We start from the raw sequence: 20,041 nt of genomic DNA, 5'->3' as shown, positions 1-20,041 counted from the left end.
ACAATAAGTATTAATTCAATTTCGAAAATTCACAATCCATGCCATTTTAATGTCGCTATCGCTAATAGCGACCTACTAGATATATTATAATTTTCGCATTTATGACGATGTATCTGTGTAGTTGTTCGTAAAATAATTTTTTGCTGCGAACTGGTTTATTTTGGCCAAAAAAACTCGGGAGACATTTTTTGTTTAGAATGAAACAGGCTATCGGAAATGAATTTTTAAATGGTAAACAAATAATAAGACAAAAAGTTACATTGGAAATAAATTTTAGGGGTTGCGTTTTCCACCCCTTACAACCATGGGGTAAACAAAATAAATTTCTGGCTGAGCTTTTTTTTGGTAGTACAAAACGTCAGGTTAATTTGAATATTGTAACTTTTTTAGTGCTAGTGAAAAATATTGTTATACAAATTTTATGTACCCCCTTCAAAGGGCTGTATCTTAACAAGGGATGCTCCAATGAAATTTCTTTATTTGAAAGATCCTATCATTTTTTTCGATGAGGAATCACCTGCTTGAATGTTTTACACTTATTCAGTTACACCCTGTATTGCTCTGGCGACAGCACACTTGTTTCGTCATTCAATTTGGATTTCAGAACATCGGCTGCAGGAGGTTGCATATCTCAATGAGGATCTAGATGTGATTTCAAATGAGGATCTAGAGGTGATTTCGAATGGGAAATGTTCTTCCTGGCGAAAATCAAGTAGTTTTCATAAAAGAGCTCTAAAACAACGCATTTTAAACTTATCATTTCAACCTTTTTCTTTAAAAAAAATATTTAAATACTTAAAAAAGAGGAATGAAATAATGTATTCAACATTTAAAGGGATTCGTTTCTATTTCACCATTCGGCAACATCGGTTATAGCTAATAAAGGACAATGAATCTGTTACCTGTATGAAACAAACAGAGATGAAATAATATTTCAGAGGCGTGCTATTCTGTTTACTTATGTTCAGAGTTCCGAGACATTCTGTGACATATGATATTTTGTGCACCTAACCTATCGTCCTCTATATAAATAAATAACAAAACAACTGTTATTTATGTGGCTTGTGGAGGTGGTATTGAACTGTACTTTATATTTTGCTCAATTGTTGATTCATGAAGATAATTTTCCTTTTTCAAAGTAGATTATCTAGGTACGTATACATTATTTCAACTTGATATAGGCGCTGTTGCCAATATGTGAAATAGAAACAAATCCCTTTAAAAATCAAAACCCAACATTTGAAACATCAACTTGAATACTTTTCGAAGTGAATTTGTAAAACTCATGAATTGAACTCAACTTTATTTTGTTCAAACTTGCATTTGCTGTAATAACCCAAATTGAGGAACATTCCCCATTGGGTAGAAACTAACCAGGTTGAATTCAACGAAACAAAAACCCAGGCATTGGTTTTCTTCAAAAAAAGTCTCCGAACCGGATATAATTGTCAAAACAGATGAACCGGATATAATTGTCAGAAGAGTTTGTTGGGGGTTAAAATATATTTTGGCACAATCATGTCGCTGGAATTGTAAAGGTTGTTTCTCAAAAGCTTGGAACACTGTTCCGAACCAAAAAACTGTACATACCTCGGCAACTTTTGATGCTTTATAAAGCTCAGATCAGACCATATTTGGGGTTTCGTTCTTATGTATGGAGCTTTCCCCTAAGCATACCCTGAAGCTGCTGGGTTCCATCCAAAAAAAAAGATATTCGTCTGATTGGAGACGCGAACATCACTTGCAGCCATGACGATCTGAAATATCGAAGAAAGGTTAGGGATTTGTCTCTCTTCTATAGATACTTTCACGGGAGGTGTTCAAGTGACTTGGCACATTTGATTCCACCAAGAGCGGTACATATTAGAAATACGCCACGGACTGTGATTGATCATCGTTCTGAGGTTCAACTCAGTACACCTTGAACTTCGTTGTTCAAGAATTATTTCATTTGGAGAACTGCGTTTATGTCGCTCGAGTGGAATGAACTTCATGAGAACGTTTTTCCAAATGGATTTATTCTCCAGCGATTCAGATCCAATGTGAATCGCTACATTCGCACAGGCACTTTAAGAATTTTCCTGTAGTGCTTGTATTTTGTACATGGAATCTGTTTCAAAATCTATTTTTCCGTTAATCAGCTGTCGCCCAAATACGAACGACAACTCTCAAAAGTTGAGAAACTTGTGCGAGCTAAGGACTAACGAGGTCTTACCTTTCAACGTGTGATTCCTAACACGGAATGGGCTCTTCCATTGGGACGATTGGACTTTGGTTTCGATGTCACGAGCATATATCCATGATTCACCAGTTATGACCCTTGAAGCAAATCTGCGACAATTCCTAGGCTTCGGTTTTTTGATCATATTTCAGCAATTCTGGAACGAACTTTGCTACCAAAATTTTCAAAAAAATTGCATGGCATGAGCCAATCGATATGCCGATATTATCAGAAATTTCTTTCATAGTGATTCAATGATTCTCCATAACAATTTTCTTCACTTTCTCAACATGTTCATCGGTTATTGATGTGCTGGGGCGTCCAGGACAGGCGTCGTCATTCACATCTTTTCGACCTTTTGTGAAAAGCTTGGGAACATTTTTTAACCAAGAGTACAATCACAGTATGCCACTGTCAACATTTCAAAATTTGATGCAAATTCTTCGATCCATTTTTTTCGATAGCAGAAAACTGCCGAACACGCAAATCACTTCTAACATTTATGCCTCATACCAACAAACTAAACAGCTGAAACTATGAACATATGTTCGAGACGAGTGTGCCAACATAAGAAAATTAAAATAATCGCTAATCGAATGTACGTAGCCCGCGATACTTGAACATCCGCCATATTTCTTTAACAGACCTCGTACTTCGAAGTTTCGGGACAAGACACTTGACTGATATCCTTCGTTTATTCATCTAATTGAAACTATACAGTGTGTCAGCAAAGTATAGAATAAATTTGATATTTCCAAAACCAGAATTTGTTTTACCTGAAACATTATACAGAGTGATCCATTTTAATGTGATGACGTCATCGGTAATTTTTTTAAATGCAACATCCTGTATTCAGTGTCAGTTTTAGATATTACGTAACGAGCTGATTCCGAAAAGATATAATACTTGGGGGTCTAACGGACATAATTTGAAAGATGTGCGCTTAGAAAATACATTTTTTCTACACCCGTACTCTAACAATACACTTATATGACCATAATCCGTTTCATAATGATATCCATTATGATACAGATTTTTTATAACGATACAGATTATCAACCAATAGAAACCCATAATTTTTCAATCAAGAATCCTGTTCCTTTGTTTGTCCTAGATTCTAACCTAAGTAACTAATTGCTTTATTTGTCAAAATCAGTTTTCATATTACCTACGTATATTATCAAAATGTCTGAAAACAGCGATATAGAAGGAATACCATCGACTCCAATATTTTTAAAAGATCAGATTAATTACAGTTGTTATATTCAATATAAATATAATTAGAATCTTTATAGTTTTCATATATCCATGATAATACCATTAAGTTTGTTTTTTTAAAAAAATATGAGTTAATTACTGTAAATGTGTTCAATACAAATATAATATTTATAGTTTTTCATTATTTATCGGGTTTAGAAAAAATAGCGTATGCAACTCTCATGTAATGGTTATTAATACACTGGCATATACCATACAAAACTCGCCTTCGGCTCGTTTCGTATCCCGGTTAATGCTCGTGTCTTAATAACCATCATTACATGATCGTTGCATAATATACTATTATTGATATCTAATAAAAGTGGAAATTAATTATTTTATATATATTTTTTGATGATTAATTTAACAATGGGAAAGTAATCCAGTAATTATTTTAAATGTTCGAACTGTAGTCCTTGCTGTATTTGACACTAACCTAAACTTTGAATAAATTCTTGTTGAACCTTGTTTATATGGTTTCCTGAGAAATACTGTTTATTTCTGTTCGAATTATCTCTTTTAGTTCTTGAATATTTGCTCGTTTCGTTATATAAACAATATTCTTTAGATGGCCCCACATAAACTAATCCAACGGATCTAAGTCTGGCGACCTCGCTGGCCATTCAATATGTTCACGTCTCTCAATCCATCGGTTCGTAAACATTCGGTCAAGATACCTTGGAAAATCTGCAGCATAATGTGGAGGCGCACCATCCTGTTGAAACCATAAACTTCCATCAAAACTTCCAGGATCAATTCTACTGGGGAATAAATTAATTAAAGTATGTTGTATGTTGACCCGTTTACAGTACCGTCGAAAAAGTAGGGTCGATGCCAGCCCATATATTTACCTTTTGCGGGTATTGTGTATGATGCTCACGCTTCCAGTGGGGGTTTTCTTTGGCCCAGTACCTACAATTCTGACGGTTGACCCCACAATTTAATGTAAAAGTGGCTTCATCAGAAAAAAATATATTTTTTACGAGAAGACGGGCTCAGTGACAGTTATCCATAATGGCTTTACAAAATTATATTCTGCTATCTGGATCATCATCGTTTAATTCCGGTAAAAGTTCGATTTTAAAAGGATGCCATTTTTCCAATTTTAATACTTTGTGTACATTTTTTTTACTGACATCCAAATCACGACTAACCTTACAAACAGAAGTGTGAACATCTTCTTCAAAAGCAAGTAGAACATCTATTTTTGTATTATCATTCACAGAAAGACGACCTGATTTGCGTGCATTTTCGACTGTACCAGTTTCTCGAAATTTCTTTTCAATATTACTTACTGATGACTGCGTTATGCGTCTTTCTGGATATTTTTAACTTAATGAGTTACACACTTCCATCTGGGTTCGCGATCTGTCTCCATAGCCAATCATCATAAGTATTTCAATTCTTTGCTTTACACTTAAATTCATTACTACTTCGAATTAATTCGAAGCAATACTACAGAAAATTCACGAAGTAATACAACAACTACTGTCCTATTTGACAGTTACTGAACGTCAATCGAAATAATGACATCTCACTATAACAAAAAACTAGCCGCCTAGTTTTTTGAAATTAATAAGAAATACTTGTTAGCACGGTTACTGTCAACTACAGCAAGGACTACAGTTCGAATATTTTAAAATAAAGTCATGTATTTATTACTGGATTACTTTCCCATTGTTGAATTAATCATTAGAAAAAATTTAAAATAATGAATTAATTTCTACTTTTACTAGATATCAATAAAATTTATTTTCTAAGCGCACATCTTTCAAATTCTGTCCGTTAGACTCTAAGTATCATACCTTTTCGGAATCAACTCGTTACGGATTATCTATAAGTGACACCAAATACAGGGTGTTGCATTTAAAAAAATTACCGATAACGTCATCACCTTAATATGTATCACCCTGTATAATGAAATTTTGTTGTAAAATGTAGAATATTAAAATTGAAAATCGATGTGTTTCAGGTTTTTGTAAAACGACCTTTGGTTTTGGAAATATCGAATTTATTCCATACTTTGCGGCACACTGTATAATCATAACTATATTGAATGAAGACAAATTTGTTTCAATGGGCTGTCAAAAGTGTCGATATAAATGTATACTTACTGTTGAATATAATGCGAGAGTGAGAACAAAAGAGTATTGACGGTGGCGACTTGTGGTAAACAAAGCAATAAATTACGGATATACCAAATTTTGAATCGAGAAACTTCGAACTGAAAAACATTGGAATTAGAATATTGTATATGTTCTTTGACCTCATTATTTATTTGTTTACGTGTTCTATGGCAAAAGTTTTATTGATGCGCAAATTATTAAATGTATATTTTCGAAACAGCATCCTAATCTCTTGTGGAGTGTTTTTCATTTTGAATTTACGTTTTGATAACTATTTATATTTGATTTGTTTACTTTTGCCAATAAAAATACTGTCGCGACACTTTATTCAGGGTCGTAATGGTTAATTTATCATGATGTGAATTTCATCTGTTAGGACTTCCATTGTCAAATATGATTCTACTTTGATTCAAAATCCATGAAAAAACAAATAAAATTAGAATGAATAGCTATACTATCAATTATATAATTATAATATAATAATGATAATGTGATAATGATAAGTGACGTGGAGTAAATTTCACACTTCGGTAAATGACAATCAGGAGGTAAATGGCATAATCAGGAGGTACCCTTTTTTTTCCAAATACACACTTAGAATTTGTCATATTACTAAAAATACTACGTCCCGTCTTGAGAACCTAACATTTTTGAATTTTCAAAATTTTTCAGTATTCTGAATCTCGTGAGGTATTTGCTTGTATACCTATTCTTGGTGCCAGGTAATTGACACTCCGTTGTCCAATCGTTTTGTCACATCGAGGTAAAAATATAGAGTAATTCTTTCCTGTATTATGAGCATGTTCATAAACTTGTAATATAATTTTTTCCAGGAAATAAAGTAAATAAGGAAACAAATTCAACATTCAAATCATCTTCTAGAAGAAAATCATCTTCTGTTTCCTTTCTTTCTAGTTGCTACCACGCCACTAGTAAGTGCGTGGTAGCAACAATATATATATATATATATATATATATATATATATATATATATATATATATATATATATATATATATATATATATATATATATATATATTTTCTTTAAACCATAAAAATTTAATGTGTGACACTTTTCTACATAATGAAAAGGACTTTTTTTGTGTTTCTCAGTGAAATTTTCGACTTTTTACTATAACCTCAAGTTAGTAAGTACTTTTTATCTATTGTTTTACAATCTTGCCTCAATGTTATCAATTTATTGTAGATGTCTTGATAAAGGGAATAAACATTCTCGAAAGCTCGGCCATATAACAAAGAGTATTCTTTAAACAACAGCCCAGCAATTTTGACTGCATCCCCAACATTATTCCGTATTTCTCCTTAACTAGTCAGTCAAGACTACCCATCGCTTTATATATATATATATATATATATATATATATATATATATATATATATATATATATATATATATATATATATATATATATACACACATAACATCACAGACAGTGATGTTATGGAAAGAGGATATCGAAAAGTGAGTTAAAATGGTTGGTACAATTCTGTTTGCAGTTGCCCTTGGCACAATGTCTTCGAGGTGATGTTTTTCCGTTAACCATCTATCGCACCCCTACGAACGACAATGAAGAAGTCGAAACTTGTCAGAGCTAAGGACTAACGAGGTCTTACTTTTCAACGTGTGATTCCTAACACATGTTGAGCGATAGCAAGTGAACATCGAGCATTCAGCCTGGGGCTAGAACCATCGACACACATCGATTGACGATTGACTGAGTGAACAAAGCGCCCACGTCGAAATGCCCAGCTACCGACCGGTAGCCTGTTGTCTTTAAACCCGAAATTTTGACTTTTCAACTCAAAAGTATGAGATCATGGTCAAAATTTCTAGTTTAAAGTCGTAATTTTGAAATTACGATATTAAGCTCAAAATTTCGACTTCAATCTCGCAATTCTGAGTTGAAAAGTCGATTTTCAATTCGTAATTTCAAAATTACGAGATTATGGTCGAAATTTCTAGTTTAAAGCAGAAATTTTGAAATTATGATATTAAGTTCAAAAGCTATGATATAAGCTCCAAAGGAATAGATTATTTCACAGGATGTGTCATAGGAATTCGACCCAAAAACGCTCGATTTTTGAAGTGCACCCACACACTCTTAAGATGTTTCGAAACTAATTAGTGATTTCTTATTTCCTCATATACGTCACTTGCAGGCTTACTACATCATCATATGGTAACTTCGTTACATTTGTAACCGTAAAAGATATGAAGACGAATAAATAGAAAAAAAGTAATTATTGTGGGGAACAGCACAGTGGTCAAAGAAAGTTTAAAGAGACTATCGCCCTTCTAGTTTTATAACTGTGAAAACAAAAATGCTGTTGTTGGTTTTTTACGAATAGAATTTTTATTTCAGAAAATATAAAAAAAAAGTTTCATTATATTCAAAATGTATTACAACGATGTAACAATAAATATTCGATTTAGCGTTTCGTGGCAACCTATCGACCATCAGCACTTACTTTTTCAAATACAGACCTTTCCTAACAAATATTGATAAAGCGATTAAATCACAACAAAACTGAAAAATTATAAACAGGAATGTTTAGACAGCCTCAGAAACAAAAATCGTTTTTCACACGATACAACATGAGATCCATGCACGCAACGGCACCTTCATAACTTTTATGGCCTTCTGTTCTTGACTGCATATTGCGATGTAGCACTGTTGATTCTGATTATTTCAGTGACTTCCGATAGGGAAGCCCTCTTTCGTGTTCAAATACAAGGGTGGTGTCCACTATATTATTATGATCAATTTCCAGGGCTCGCAAGTCGTTTTCCAACGCATGCCCAGTTAAAACAGTATCTGCTCCTATGAAGTGCAGTAAGTCACTTTGCACTTCGTGTACTGTTTTTGGGATATTGCTTTCCATATCTTGGGCCTTTATGCCAGAAAAGCGAGTATTGTAGTCCACAATCTCATTATACGGCTTTACATATGACTCATAAACTATGCCTCCATCCATACGGACATCTCAGTGTGAGACACATTTCACAATCCAACGCATACCCTCCATCAGCGGCGGCTCGTCAGAGGAGGCAAGGGAGGCTTAGCCTCCCCATAAAATTTGAGGCTATTCATCGTAATAAGTTGAAAGATATTGACAAATAATTATGATTATTTTTTTAAAAATGCTTGGTTATCATTACTTTACCTTTGATTTTCAATATAAATGCATAATATGCCCGAAAAAATACTATCATTCACTACGTAGTACGTACCACACTGTATCCTGCATCAACAAAACTCAAACGCACCGCTTATGAAGGAATAACGAATAAACAGTCAACTCGAAATAATAAATGTCATACGTTGCAAGGGAGCCAAGCCTCCGACCGCTTCAAAATACACAGGCTCCACGAAACCGATTCAACCAGCGACATACGTCCCGATTTGTAATTTCAGTTGCAGAAATTATAGCGTTAGAGGAGGCTAGCCTCCAGTTGGTCTCCGTTAGTGTACGATTGCGTTTGTTTTTTATTTAATTATTCGGCGGGATGCCGTGACGGACCGGGACTGAAAACTATTTCGGTAAGTCGTTTTAGTGTTTCTTGATAATATTTGTTATTTGTGTATAAAACAGGCAGTATTGTATTATAGCAGTGCTTTTTGGTAATATTTTTAATGTGTTTTTAAAGTGTTTTCTTTCAATTTCAAGGTGTTTTCAGGTTTTCACTTTTTGGTAACTTTATTTATTCATTTATTATGGATAAGTTGAACGAAATTAAAAAATCTGACGATATAGTTAATTGGTTCCTGACAAATAATTTTAAGTCTTTATCTTATAATAATAAATTTTACATTATTAAAACTCTGGGAAGGCCTCAACCAAATTTGATTTCAATTAAAACATCAGATAATCGACAAAATCGACGATATAATATTAGTTGGTACGATAAATGCGATTGGTTAACCGGCTCCATTAAACGAGAAAAACTTTTTTGTTGGCCCTGTTTCTTATTTTCCGTACAAACAGAATACCAAACGTGGTCTAAAATAGGATACTCCGATTTAAAAATGTACCTCGTTCTACAGAAAAACATTTTAAATCTAAGGAGCATATATTTTCGTCTTGTAAATTGAATTTGTTTAGCAAATAAAATATAGCAACAGCTTCAGACACAGCTCAAACATACTTTTTTCTTTTAATAATCAGGTTAGGGAAAATCGGTCGAATTTAAAAAGACTTGTCGATATTACCATTTATTTGGGTTCCCAAGAATTAGCTTTTCGTGGACACGATGAAACCGAAGATTCGATTAATCGCGGCAATTACAAGCAACTTTTGATGTTATGGGGCAAATAGGATTCACAATTTGGCACTTTTTTAAACGGTAGCGTTTTTTCAGGCACCTCAAAAACCATCCAAAATGAGCTTATAGACAGTGTGGCATATATTATTAAGGAAAATATAAGCAAGGAGATTGAAAGTGTTTTGTTTAATTTTTTAATTCGTACGTGTGACACCTATAATTTCAGGCAAAAGTTAATTGCGCCTTTTACCCCAATGGTGGTAACACTCCTCCTGCGTAATGTAGGCGTTTGCAGTTGTGAAAAATATTTGCTGGCACCTGCAGCATGTCCTCGTAAAAAATATTCCTTTAGGCATTGATATTCAATCGTCCGTTATGAACGCCGTAAGACTGTTTTCTTGTTGAACCACTTAACGATTTGATTGGATACCCTAAGCCTGTTAATGAAGTGGGAGAGATCACATAGCCACAGTATACTTATATATACTGTGACATAGCTGAGAAGTAATATTTCAAATGTTTTCTCCGAAACCCTCAATGCGAAGAAGTGGGGCGAAGGCTGCAAGGTCGCCGAGAATGTCCTTTGTCCCGATACTATAACAAGTTATGTTAAAACTTGTGAAACGTATTCCGTATGTCTTGGATATATACGGATACTATATGGATGCGAAACAATCGACATCCTCAGAAGGTTGTAACTTCTCAATTCTCGTATTGGACTCATTGTTTGTACTCTCAGAAAAACTATCTGGTTCACTTCTTCTACTCCACTGTCGCTGAAATGGAAAAAAATGAAAATTTTATTGGTCACTTTCATCGGTATTGTTTGACGTAATGGCATGAAATTACAGGATGGTCACATGACCAGTGATGATCAGATTGAGAAAGAAAGGGGAGAAAAAAATTACAGCCTCTCATGATCTTTTTATTTCGACCAACATGACTCTTTTCAAAAGAACGACTTCATATGACAAATGAGACAACAACCCTCCTTTGCTATTTTCTTAAAACTCATCATAACCAATATACTGAGCACAATCAATAAAATAATGTTGAACGGTCTATTGGAGGGCAAAAGCCAATCGCATAATAAGGTTAGATAAGGAATATTCCAAATTGTCAATAATTATCAGTTATCACTAGGTAGCTAGGATTGATCTTTGTTTCAGAAAAAAAATAGCGGATTAATTTTTCTGTAGGTGGATTATTAGATTTGATCGAATTTAATTAATTTGTGGTGATTATAGTTACCAAGCTCTTAGACCAGTCAATTGCGAAAACTTTTCGTCCAATAGATAGCGTTTCGCCAACCAAGTTAGCATCATCAGGAGATGATAGACAGTCTCAGTTTGTAAATTTTTTACCTACATTTCGAATATAAATAAAATGAATTTTCATTGTACACACCACCCTCCAAATTTCAGTAAGTATATATATAAAGTGGATAATCTTAGCGACTGGAGAAATGTACGGTAAAATAGATTAACAGGGTCTCTCAGTCAAAAAATCAAAAATCAAACTCTGCTTCACTTAGCCAAGCTTTCGCTTCTAATGGGAAACTTCTTCAGGGCCTATAATTTAATGAGTTGTGAATATTTTCGCCATTGAATAACATTACGAATCATACTTACAGTAAAAATGAGCGAAAAACAATAAATAAAACATATATAAATATAAAATAAACAGTTATTGATTGATACAATTTTCATTATTATTTTGTTTTTGATGTAGTTCCACTTAGTTATTGTATATACTTCCAACCATTTCAAGTAAAGGCGTTTGGAAATATTTTTTTCTGTATATAAAACTTTGATATTGGAGTAATTTGGTTTATGTCCTGTTTCAATAGGGTGTTGTGCTGATGCACATGATTTCTCATTGAGCTTTATATAACTTTTATGTGAAGTTATCATTAAGAATTCTAGATGTTGTTCCAATATAATTCAAGTTACAATTGTTACAAAAACATAATAATAATGAAAATTGTATCAATCAATAACTCTTTCTTTAGAGTCAAAAATTATGAAATCATCATACCCATTGAAAAAATGACATTTATGTGAAGGTATGACATTTGTCAAACCCACAAAAAATCCTATACATGTATAACTTTCTCGTCAATTTATATGTTCAATTCATTATTTTTCGCTCATTTTTACTGTAAGTATGATTTGTAATGTTATTCAATGGCGAAAATATTCACAACTCATTGAATTATAGGCCCTGAAGAAGCTTCCCATTAGAAGGGAAAGCTTGGCTGACTAAAGCAGAGTTTGATTTTTGATTTTTTGACTGAAAGACCAATTAATGGACATAACACTCCAAAAAGGGGAGGCGAACCGCGGACACGTGTTTCTGGCTATTGGCCTCATCAGCGCGGTGCAGCCAAGTGTAAAGATGGGCAACACTTGTTTGCCGAAAGCAGGAAACAACACATATGCACGGAGTCAACAACAGGAGCCAACCGCACATTTGTGGTTCCAGTGAGAAGACCTAGAATTCCCAGGCTACATGTAACATGACCACGTAGGCAGCTACAGCTACCTGCGTGACACCCGGGTCCAGGATATAAATATAGACAAAGAAGATTTTATCGAGTGTGTATGATATACAAATCAAAAAATAAACAATTAATGGACATAACACTCCAAAAAGGGGGAGTGTTATGTCCATTAATTGTTTATTTTTTGATTTGTATATCATACACACTCGATAAAATCTTCTTTGTATATATATATATATATATATATATATATATATATATATATATATATATATATATATATATATATATACAGGGTCCTGCAACAGTGGCGCGGTGTTCCATATCTCTATATAGGAAGCAGATAGGAATCTAATTTTCTATAATATTACCTTATTGCTCAAGCTCGACAAAATAAAAATATTGGCGGTCACACAGGGTGTTCGATTTTTTCTGGGCGGATCCCAACTGTGTCTTTTTAAATGGCAACCTATATTTTTTATCGCTTTTTCGGTTTCTTCATAGAAAATAAAATAAACTTTATGTATATCTGCACTTCGAAAATATTGACGGTTTTCGAGATATCTAGCATGACAGGTTTTTTTTTCCAATATTCGTCACTCAGAATATTTGAAATTATAAAGTGGTGCCAAGTCCAGTTGAAATTTTTTTTTGGTCGAATATTCTACATTGGTAACTCTCTCAAACGATATATCTGAAATCGACCTGTGGTATACAGGGTATGAAAAACCGTTTGCCAAATATTGTAAATGAAAATTTGCAAAATCTTCCTTATATTAAATGGAACACCCTGTATATTATTGATCCATAAGAAGCGCCAACGAAACCTCTACAAATTTCATTAAGTATTCCCTATGGCTAAGTTCAATAGTTTTTCTTAAATGAGCATTTCTTTCGAAAAATGGTCATTTTTTCAAAGCGAAATCCATTTGACGACTGATAAAAATATACGAAAGATATCTTGTTTCAATTTTGTACATTAGAAGGTGTCCAAACAAATATTTTTTAACGAAATAAATGTATGTACCTATCACTTTTTGCTAAATGGAAAATTATTTTTTCATTGGATGCAGAATTTCACTCATAAATCGTGCAATATCAAACCAAACAAGTTAAAAGAAAGAAACATTATAAATAACTATTTTTTTCATGTTATTATATTCATTCAGAGCTTGAGTTCTAGATATTCAAATTTGTCAACTGGCAAATTACAAAACTACAAAAGGGAGAGTTTAATTAAGGTTGATAATGAAACTTTTATAAAATATGTTCAACATGTCTTCCATTTTCTTGAATGCAGAGCTGAAGTCTATGTTTGAAAGACTGTTCTACCCTGCGCAAGACAGCTGGTGTAATGCTGCGAAAAGCATTCGTTATTCTAAGTCGCATATTTTCGGGAGAAGTTGGTGGCTCAACGTAAACCATATTTTTTATGTATCCCCATAAGAAAAAATCTAGTTTCGTCAAATCTGGTGATCTAGCGGGCCACCGTACAGGCCCATTCCGTCCTATCCATTTATTGGGAAATACTTCATTTAGATGATCTCTCACTTCTGCCGAATAGTGAGCAGGTGCACCATCATGTTGTAACCACATTCTATTGCGGAGGTCAAGAGGAATATCATCTAACAAACCTGGTAAATCATTTCGTAAGAAATTGAGATACATTGCACCATTCATATGTCCCTCAAAAAAGTATGGACCAATTACATATTCTCCAATGATGCCTCCCCAGACATTTATCGACCACCTATGTTGATAATCCACCTGTCTCAATAAGTGAGGATTTTCTGTCGCATAATAATGGTAATTATGTCGATTTACAAATCCATTTTTATGGAATGTCGATTCATCCGACCATAAAATATTATTGAAAAAATATTCGTTTCGACGAATTTTGTTCATGGCCCAATTGCAAAATCTCACTCTTTTCTCGAAATCAGCATACAGTAGTTTTTGATGTAACTGAACGTGGTATGGATGCAAGCGATGTTTCTTCAATACTCGTTGCACTGATCTCTCACTTATATCCACTATTTCCCCAATTTGTCGTTGACTCCTACTAGGATCTTCTTCAACAGCAAGAAGAACTTGCAATTCATTATCTTCATTAGTAGCTGGCTTGATGCGCTCATGTTTGGAATAATTAATAGATCCAGTTTCAACGAATCGTCCCAAGACCTTTCATCTGGATGCCTTCTATCTGGATACCGTTGAGAATAAATTCTACTTGCCAATAAACAATTCCTGTCTGATTCACCTAATATGAAAATCATATCAATCAAATCACTTTTTGATAACAACATTCTGATGAAATTATACCGACAGTTCAACTTCACGATTGACTAAAAATTTCAATATTCATTTGTAGCCAAATATTTTGTTCTGTCATTTGCCAGACTACTTGATTTCCAATAAATATTTCATTCTCTGAAAGGTTGTTTTAGACCGAAAGAATATGGCACAAATTCCGAGATTTTTGAAATTATTGTAACTATTCAAGAACGTCCATTTTGTGGTGTAATTCGCAACTTGTTTATCTAGCAACAGGTAATTTTAGGAATGGGCGATATTTTAAGGAAAGGGTATTTTTTGTATATTCTTATCAGTCGTCAAATGGATTTCGCTTTGAAAAAATGACCATTTTTCGAAAGAAATGCTCATTTAAGAAAAACTATTGAACTTAGCCATAGGGAATACTTAATGAAATTTGTAGAGGTTTCGTTGGCGCTTCTTATGGATCAATAATATACAGGGTGTTCCATTTAATATAAGGAAGATTTTGCAAATTTTCATTTACAATATTTGGCAAGCGGTTTTTCATACCCTGTATATCACAGGTCGATTTCAGATATATCGTTTGAGAGAGTTACCAATGTAGAATATTCGACCAAAAAAAAATTTCAACTGGACTTGGCACCACTTTATAATTTCAAATATTCTGAGTGACGAATATTGGAAAAAAAAACCTGTCATGCTAGATATCTCGAAAACCATCAATATTTTCGAAGTGCAGATATACATAAAGTTTATTTTATTTTCTATGAAGAAACCGAAAAAGCGATAAAAAATATAGGTTGCCATTTAAAAAGACACAGTTGGGATCCGCCCAAAAAAAATCGAACACCCTGTGTGACCGCCAATATTTTTATTTTGTCGAGCTCGAGCAATAAGGTAATATTATAGAAAATTAGATTCCTATCTGCTTCCTATATAGAGATATGGAACACCGCGCCACTGTTGCAGGACCCTGTATATATATATATATATATATATATATATATATATATATATATATATATATATATATATATATATATATATATATATATATATATATATATATATATATATATATATATACATATATATATATATATAAAATCTAGAAAGGTTAATGCAGTCAAGCTGCTGATTCCATGAAAATCAAAAAATAATAGATAATTACTCTTTGATCATTCCCATATTGATTTCAAATTGCTCTTAAATTGAAATCAATATGGGAATGATCAAAGAGTAAATGAGAAATACACTTCGAATGAAGGAAGAATGGTGGTAATAATTTTATCAAAAACGTTATCACTCAAATGAAAAGCACATGATGATATTACCTTTAACCTTTTAAATACTAGAATCATTTACCTGTTGAATCTAAATTAGTAGGTATATGAAATTTACTCTAAAATCATTTACCAAAATTTTTACCTGGTAATACTAATTTTCAGTTGCATAAGAGGTAGAATTTTTGACTGGAGATACGTAGTAATGGAAAAAACCTTCATGTTAAAACTCAATGAATTTGTGAAATTTAACCATAAGTTCAAGTTGGGGTCCATTTTACATTTTTTTCTGTAATCTCTTTCAACAATAATGCATATATTTAAAAAAATGTTTCAAATCTGTTTTTCCGTTAACCAGCTGTCGCACTCCTAAGAACCACAACCCTCAGAAGTGGAAACTTGTACGAGCTAAGGACTAACGAGATTTTACCTTTTAACGTGTGATTCCTAACACGTTAGTTTGCATCTCGTTACAATATTTTTTTCAAAAGGTTTTTCCTATTGAAAAAATAACTTTTTTTTTTAAACAGTAGATATTCCTGAAGAGCTGTTTCATACAAACGGACTTGCAATGCGAACTTTTGTAGTGAGAATCGAAGTCACTACTAGGTTTTTAACTTTCATGTAAGTGTATATCCGAAAAAAAATTCCCCCCGCCTTGTTTATCTGAACGCGATAAACTCAAAAACTACGGTCATACGGTTTCCATTAATAATAATACCAAATGTTCATTTGCATAATAAAATTGAATCTCACAAAAAAATGAAACACATGTAAAAGAACAAATAAACAGAAAAATCACAGAAGTTCAAACTGTTTGTAATGAAACATCCAGGTAAAGTCATTTTTGGGTTTTTTGATAAGTCACATGTAGTGTAAATTTCATACTTCGGTAAAGTGGTATTGTTTTTTTTTTCAAATTATCATTTGGAAGTTATTATATTACTAAAAATATCACGTCCTGTTTCGAGAATCCACTCAGTTAAAGCATTTTTGAATTTTCTAAATTTTTCAATATTCTGAATCTCAGGAGGTATATATTCTATGTATCAGGTAATTGACACTTCGTTGTCCAATCATTTTGTCACATCGGGGTAAAAATATACAATAATTTTTTCGTGTATTATGAACATGTTCATAAACTTGTAATGTATTTTTTTCATTTTTAATCAGTAATAATATTTTCATACAGAAAAGTTATCTGATGTCCATGATCTGAGCTTTCTTCATACAAGATCGTTAATATGTATGGGTATGAAAATTGAGTATACAGGATCAGTCAAAAAGTCTTGAAGAAATAAAGTTCCTTTTTCTTCAATAGAATACCCTGTATATAAATCCATATTTCAATTCTGCTCGAAAATCTGAACAAAATGGATATAGCACATCATTTTCTAAATTCAACCGTTTCCGAGATATCGAATTTTGAAAATAAGTTTCTAATAAATTATCCAAAAATGTTTTAATCCATTAAGTTCATATAGTCCATCAAGTTTCCTTTTGAAAGTTTCGAGCTCCATAACAACTCCGCGTCGTTCTTTTGTCTAACAGTGAGGATCTTGACAACACATGTGAAAATCATAATAAGTGTAAATAATTTTCGCATAAAAATGGCATGTTTTAATGAATTGCATTCCAATTGGGAACTCATTTCTAAATCAACCGTTTTAAAAACATTGCAGCGTTTTCATAAAACTGTAGGTGACAAAGAAATACCAAAAAGTGGAAGACCAGTAAGCGTTACAAATGAAGATAATTCTTTAAATGTCATGTTAGATGTGGTGGGAAAACCAATAAATTCGGGACAACAGAGGGCTTTGAATCATAACATGAATCGATATTTCATTTAAAAAATTTGCGAACTGCAAAAATTCCACCCATATAAAATTCATTTGGTACAAGAATTGAGTGAAGACGATTTCGATCGTAGAATTGAGTTCTGTGAAGTTATTAAGAATACATTGAATGTAAATGTCAACGAATCTACATTTTGTTTGAATGGGCACGTAAATCCACACAACCGTAGGTATTGGTCAGACCGAAATCCACATTGGATGGAGGAAGTTCACACTCAACGGCCACAAGAAGAAAATGTCTGAGGTGGTATTATTGGTGGGCACGTCATAGGACCCTATGTTAAAAACGAAAATTTGACCTCTTAAGGATATTTATTACTTTTACAACAGCACATTATTCCAGAGCCTAGACGATTATTCTCGAATAATAACAATCCAATTTACCGGAAGAAAAAATATGGTTTCAACGAGATGGGGCTCCTTTCGGCATATCTGGATTAAACTTTTTCTGATAAATGGATCTGAGGCAGAGGAGGAATTGAATGGTCAGCTAGGACTCCCGATATGACCTCACTCGACTTTTTTCCATTGGGTCACATAATGAATGTAGTCTACAAAAATAGACCGCCAAATATCGAAGAGTTGCAAGAAAGAATAAGGTATGACATTTCTACCATTCCTCCTCACATTATTTTAGATCCACTACAAAAAGTTGTTCGGCGAGTTCATTGCTGTCAGGAGATAAGTGGTAAACACTTTGAGCACTTTATTAAATGGAACTCCAGAGAAAGCATTTGTTGTTTATTGAAACTATTTAAAAATACAAGCATCTATTCACTAGGTCACCTTAACACCTTATTCCTCTTTCTTTGACACTTTTCACTTCAATAATCAACATTTTTCCAATAAAAAATGTTAAGAAATGTACGGAGCTGCTTTTTGGTTACATATATCTGTATTTTACGTTTTCAAGGTTAATGGCATGGTTGGTACGACTGATGCAGTCCATATTCCTAAAGTAATTCAAATTTTTTTACCTTCATTCTTCAGATCGTAAATTGGTTTGGTGGTGGTGTATTACGAATTTGAAATAGTAGGCGGCGGCAAATACCAACCGCTTTTTTCTGAAATGTCACTAATAACTAACCTAAAATAGTTTTTAAATTAAGTTTTTTATAAGAAAAATGTTGATTATTGAAGTGAAAAGTGTCAAAGAAAGAGGAATGAGGTGTAAAGGTGACCTAGTGAATAGATGCTTGTGTTTTTAGTTTATTTTGTGAAAAAGAAGGCTGAAAAGTTGCCCTTTTCAGAACTTTGAAGGGCCGTAATTTTGTAAATAAGGGAGAGCGCCGCTTTTTTCTTTAGGATTCGTAATCTACGTATCAAAATACGTAAGTACACGCAAACATTTTTTTTAATCGCCGGGTGTCCTCAAAACGAAAATTTACCATTTTGAGCATTTCTTGAGATTAATTTTCATTATTCAGATAGTTCTTTTTCAAGAAACACTCCATTGTGAGATTTCCGATGGACAGTTTTCAAAACCGCAAAACGTGTTTCGCTAAACAATAGCTTTTTCAAGCGTTTCATACTAATTTCACACTGGTATGTGCTCGTATTCCTGTGTATGAAGGTTTATTTGTTGATGAAACCACCCCACCCTGTAACGAAGCTGAGTGATGGCTGAAAACATTTCTGTTCGTTTTGATTCCGAATTCCGATTGAAATTTATTGGTACGAGAAAATAAACACCTAAAATAATAACAATAATTATTTTGAGAGAACGAAATCTCTATATCAGAAACGCAAAGGCCAAGGACGTGAATAAACTCACCTACAAAGACAGGTAGAACACCCTTGTGAAACAAACTCTTAAGCACTCCGGACCTTTGACATATTAACAAAACTCAGCACAAGATGTTGATGTGATCACTTTACCGTTTAGATATATTTTTCGTTTCTACGAGTCAAAACCTTATCGGCTGACGTTTTTTCAAATGAATAAAAAAAACGGTGAGCTCTTGACACATACGATTTATATGTACAGGGCGTTTCGCCATAGTGGAACACATATCTATTAAATTTGTAGTAAATCTGAATTTGAATAGAATTCATTGCAAGTACTGTTTGTCAAATATATGGAGGAACTCAAGAATTTCAGCATGATCCCGTTGCTGGCTGGACGAGAAACCTAACCTCTGTGAGGTATCTTGCATAAATGCCTGTTAGTCCATTGAAATGTTATATTTTTAAGGCCTTAGCTTGCTTAGGACGTAATTTTATTCTTTAATT

Source organism: Leptinotarsa decemlineata, unplaced genomic scaffold, assembly GCF_025532065.1.
Source record: "Leptinotarsa decemlineata unplaced genomic scaffold, Ldec_3_MD MMD2_tig00026282_RagTag_RagTag, whole genome shotgun sequence".
NCBI lineage: Eukaryota > Metazoa > Arthropoda > Insecta > Coleoptera > Chrysomelidae > Leptinotarsa > Leptinotarsa decemlineata.
This window is presented reverse-complemented; position numbering follows the sequence as displayed.